The sequence below is a fragment of the Salvelinus alpinus genome, chromosome 1 (assembly GCF_045679555.1).
Source record: "Salvelinus alpinus chromosome 1, SLU_Salpinus.1, whole genome shotgun sequence".
Classification (NCBI taxonomy): domain Eukaryota; kingdom Metazoa; phylum Chordata; class Actinopteri; order Salmoniformes; family Salmonidae; genus Salvelinus; species Salvelinus alpinus.
The window spans coordinates 3,082,546-3,088,731 of NC_092086.1; the positions used below are offsets into that span (position 1 = coordinate 3,082,546).

Consider the following 6,186-nt stretch of genomic DNA (forward strand, 5'->3'; position numbering starts at 1 on the left):
CGAGTGAACCAGTCAGGAGAGAGGAGGGAGCTTGCTCTGTAAACTCTCTATTTTTGCCGTGTTGACTGTGGAGGGAGAGGAGGGGAGAGGAGGGAGGGGAGAGGAGGGAGGGGAGAGGAGAGGAGAGGAGAGGAGGGGAGGGGAGGGGAGGGGAGGGGAGGGGAGGGGAGAGGAGGGAGGGGAGGGGAGGGGAGAGGAGGGAGGGGAGAGGAAGGAGGGGGCTAGAAAGGAGGGGGGAGATAAAGAGGAGGGGAGAGGGACGGAGGGGGGATGCGCATATACCCAATCCCTCTTCCCCATCTCTCCAACGTGGTCTCAGAGCATTACGTATTATTCTGTATGTAAATCCTAGACACTCCATTTATGATGATATGTAATGGTACTGTGTATATTAATTTGTGGATGTCCATTATCCTTTTGTATAATATGTCTCTGATATGTTATGAATTCCAAAATGTACAATTGTTGCGAATCAGCAAAAACGTATGATATGTTACGAATTCCAATTTGTAGTTAAATAAAGGTTAAATAAAAATACATAATTAAAACCGTTATCTAGTTCTAGGAGTTAATGGTTAGGGTTAAGGTTAGGAGGTAGGTTAAAGGGTTAGGTTTAGGGGAAGGGTTAGCTAACATGCTAAGTAGTTGAAAAGTAGCTAAAAAGTAGTGAGTAACTGCAAAGTTGCTAATTAGCTATAATGCTAAAGTTGTCCGTGATGAGATCCACCTGCCCATCCATCCACCCACCCATCCATCCACCCATCCACCCAGACAGAGACACCCACCCACCCACCCACCCATCCACCCAGACAGAACCACCCACCCATCCATCCACCCAGACAGAGCCACCCACCCACCCACCCACCCACCCATCCACCCAGACAGAACCACCCACCCATCGATCCACCCAGACAGAGCCACCACCCACCCACCCACCCATCCATCCACCCAGACAGAGCCACCCACCCACCCAGACAGAGCCACCCACCCATCCATCCACCCACCCACCCATCTACCCATCTACCCACCCACCAATCCACCCAGACATAGCTACCCACCCACCCACACAGACATAGCTACCCACCCACCAATCCACCCATCTACCCACCCACCAATCCACCCAGACATAGCTACCCACCCACCCACCCAGACATAGCTACCCACCCACCCACCCAGACATAGCTACACATCTACCCACCCAGACATAGCTACCCACCCACCCATCTGCCCACCCACCCAGACATAGCCACCCACCCACCCAGACATACCCACCCACCCATCCACCCGGACATAGCTACCCATCCACCCACCCAGACATACCCACCCACCCAGACATAGCTACCCACCCACCCAGACATACCCACCCACCCATCCACCCGGACATAGCTACCCACCCACCCAGACATACCCACCCACCCAGACATAGCTACCCACCCACCCACCCAGACATAGCTACCCATCTACCCACCCAGACATAGCTACCCACCAACCCAGACATAGCTACCCACCCAGACATAGCTACCCACCCACCCAGACATAGCTACCCACCCACCCAGACATAGCTACCCACCCACCCAGACATAGCTACCCACCCACCCACCCAGACATAGCTACCCACCCACCCAGACATAGCTACCCACCCACCCAGACATAGCTACCCACCCACCCAGACATAGCTACCCACCCAGACATAGCTACCTACCCACCCACCCAGACATACCCACCCACCCAGACATAGCTACCCACCCACCCAGACATACCCACCCACCCAGACATAGCTACCCACCCACCCAGACATAGCTACCCACCCACCCACCCAGACATAGCTACCCACCCACCCAGACATAGCTACCAATCCACCCAGACATAGCTACCCACCCAGACATAGCTACCTACCTACCCACCCAGACATAGCTACCCACCCACCCACTAATCCACCCACCCACCTAGACATAGCTACCCACCCACCCACTAATCCACCCACCCACCCAGACAAAGCTACCCACCCACCCACTAATCCACCCACCCACCTAGACATAGCTACCAATCCACCCAGACATAGCTACCCACCCACCCACCCAGACATAGCTACCAATCCACCCAGACATAGCTACCAACCCACCCACCCACCCAGACATAGCTACCAATCCACCCAGACATAGCTACCAACCCACCCACCCACCTAGACATAGCTACCAATCCACCCAGACATAGCTACCCACCCACCCACCCAGACATAGCTACCAATCCACCCAGACATAGCTACCAACCCACCCACCCACCCAGACCACCACCCTCCTTAATGTTTGACTGAAGTAACCTTCTATCTTATGTAACCCTACAAAACGTAACACATAACAATTTGAGTGACCTGGGATGTACATTTACAATGTTACGTCGAGTCTATGAGACCAGGCTGATCTCCCTGTGTATGTGTGTGTGTGTGTGTGTGTGTGTGTGTGTGTGTGGACCCCATTCTTGCCCCCATCGCTAGACTGTGGATTTCTGCCCTAATATGGACGGTACCACTAGTCTGCTACTCGTGCTGCTCCTCTCCAACCGGCACATCGTTTTAGTTCCAAGGAAAAGAGACCGGCTTTATGTTCCTTCTCTAACATCCGATGCTGCTGGGTTTAATGGGTCTCTCCTCGTCACAACACCAGTCTACTAGATATAATGAGTCTATCCTCATCACAACACCAGTCTACTAGATATAATGAATCTATCCTCATCATAACACCAGTCTACTAGATATAATGAATCTATCCTCATCATAACACCAGTCTACTAGATATAATGATATAATGAATCTATCCTCATCAAAACACCAGTCTACTAGATATAATGAGTCTATCCTCATCACAACACCAGTCTACTAGATATAATGAATCTATCCTCATCATAACACCAGTCTACTAGATATAATGAATCTATCCTCGTCACAACACCAGTCTACTAGATATAATGGGTCTCTCCTCGTCACAACACCAGTCTACTAGATATAATGAGTCTCTCCTCGTCACAACACCAGTCTACTAGATATAATGAGTCTATCCTCGTCACAACACCAGTCTACTAGATATAATGAGTCTATCCTCATCACAACACCAGTCTACTAGATATAATGGGTCTCTCCTTGTCACAACACCAGTCTACTAGATATAATGAGTCTCTCCTCGTCACAACACCAGTCTACTAGATATAATGAGTCTATCCTCATCACAACACCAGTCTACTAGATATAATGAATCTATCCTCATCACAACACCAGTCTACTAGATATAATGAGTCTATCCTCATCACAACACCAGTCTACTAGATATAATGGGTCTCTCCTCGTCACAACACCAGTCTACTAGATATAATGAGTCTCTCCTCGTCACAACACCAGTCTACTAGATATAATGAGTCTATCCTCATCACAACACCAGTCTACTAGATATAATGAATCTATCCTCATCATAACACCAGTCTACTAGATATAATGATATAATGAATCTATCCTCATTAAAACACCAGTCTACTAGATATAATGAGTCTATCCTCATCACAACACCAGTCTACTAGATATAATGAATCTATCCTCATCATAACACCAGTCTACTAGATATAATGATATAATGAATCTATCCTCATCATAACACCAGTCTACTAGATATAATGAATCTATCCTCATCATAACACCAGTCTACTAGATATAATGATATAATGAGTCTATCCTCATCACAACACCAGTCTACTAGATATAATGAATCTATCCTCATCATAACACCAGTCTACTAGATGTAATGAATCTATCCTCATCACAACACCAGTCTACTAGATATAATGATATAATTAATCTATCCTCATCATAACACCAGTCTACTAGATATAATGAATCTATCCTCATCATAACACCAGTCTACTAGATATAATGATATAATGAATCTATCCTCATCACAACACCAGTCTACTAGATATAATGAATCTATCCTCATCATAACACCAGTCTACTAGATATAATGAATCTATCCTCATCATAACACCAGTCTACTAGATATAATGATATAATGAATCTATCCTCATCACAACACCAGTCTACTAGATATAATGAATCTATCCTCATCATAACACCAGTCTACTAGATATAATGATATAATGAATCTATCCTTTTCACAACACCAGTCTACTAGATATAATGAATCTATCCTCATCACAACACCAGTCTACTAGATATAATGAATCTATCCTCATCACAACACCAGTCTACTAGATATAATGACATAATGAATCTATCCTCATCATAACACCAGTCTACTAGATATAATGAATCTATCCTCATCACAACACCAGTCTACTAGATATAATGATATAATCAATATATCCTCATCATAACACCAGTCTACTAGATATAATGAATCTATCCTCATCACAACACCAGTCTACTAGATATAATGATATAATGAATCTATCCTCATCACAACACCAGTCTACTAGATATAATGAATCTATCCTCATCATAACACCAGTCTACTAGATATAATGAATCTATCCTCATCATAACACCAGTCAAATAGATATAATGACATAATTAATTTATCCTCATCACAACACCAGTCTACTAGATATAATGATATAATGAATCTATCCTCATCACAACACCAGTCTACTAGATATAATGATATAATGAATCTATCCTCATCACAACACCAGTCTACTAGATATAATGATATAATGAATCTATCCTCATCACAACACCAGTCTACTCGATATAATGATATAATGAATCTATCCTCATCATAACACCAGTCTACTAGATATAATGAATCTATCCTCATCATAACACCAGTCTACTAGATATAATGATATAATGAATCTATCCTCACCATAACACCAGTCTACTAGATATAATGATATAATGAATCTATCCTCACCATAACACCAGTCTACTAGATATAATGACATAATGAATCTATCCCCGTCATAACACCAGTCTACTAGATATAATGAATCTATCCTCATCACAACACCAGTCTACTAGATATAATGATATAATGAATCTATCCTCATCATAACACCAGTCTACTAGATATAATGATATAATGAATCTATCCTCATCACAACACCAGTCTACTAGATATAATGAATCTATCCTCACTACAACACCAGTCTAATAGATATAATGATATAATGAATCTATCCTCATCATAACACCAGTCTACTAGATATAATGAATCTATCCTCATCACAACACCAGTCTACTAGATATAATGAATCTATCCTCATCATAACACCAGTCTACTAGATATAATGAATCTATCCTCATCATAACACCAGTCTACTAGATATAATGAATCTATCCTCATCACAACACCAGTCTACTAGATATAATGAACCTATCCTCATCATAACACCAGTCTACTAGATATAATGAATCTATCCTCATCACAACACCAGTCTACTAGATATAATGATATAATGAATCTATCCTCATCATAACACCAGTCTACTAGATATAATGAATCTATCCTCATCATAACACCAGTCTACTAGATATAATGATATAATGAATCTATCCTCATCACAACACCAGTCTACTAGATATAATGAATCTATACTCATCACAACACCAGTCTACTAGATATAATGATATAATGAATCTATCCTCATCATAACACCAGTCTACTAGATATAATGAATCTATCCTCATCACAACACCAGTCTACTAGATATAATGAATCTATCCTCATCATAACACCAGTCTACTAGATATAATGAATCTATCCTCATCACAACACCAGTCTACTAGATATAATGAATCTATCCTCATCATAACACCAGTCTACTAGATATAATGAATCTATCCTCATCACAACACCAGTCTACTAGATATAATGAATCTATCCTCATCATAACACCAGTCTACTAGATATAATGAATCTATCCTCATCATAACACCAGTGTACTAGATATAATGAATCTATCCTCATCACAACACCAGTCTACTAGATATAATGATATAATGAATCTATCCTCATCATAACACCAGTCTACTAGATATAATGAATCTATCCTCATCATAACACCAGTCTACTAGAAATAATGAATCTATCCTCATCATAACACCAGTCTACTAGATATAATGACATAATGAATCTATCCTCATAATAACACCAGTCTACTAGATATAATGAATCTATCCTC

At 42.2% G+C, this 6,186-nt stretch overlaps 1 protein-coding gene across 1 annotated transcript in view; it reads right to left on the reverse strand.

Annotated features, from left to right (window-relative positions):
• Window positions 1-74, reverse strand: part of gng13b (guanine nucleotide binding protein (G protein), gamma 13b) — a 31,770-nt gene extending 31,696 nt beyond the window's left edge. Inside the window, exon 1 of the mRNA XM_071390936.1 lies at window positions 1-74. This exon is cut by the window's left edge and continues 548 nt beyond it. The gene's annotated coding sequence lies outside the window, so the exon portion shown is untranslated.
• Between the last annotated feature and the right edge of the window lie 6,112 nt (window positions 75-6,186).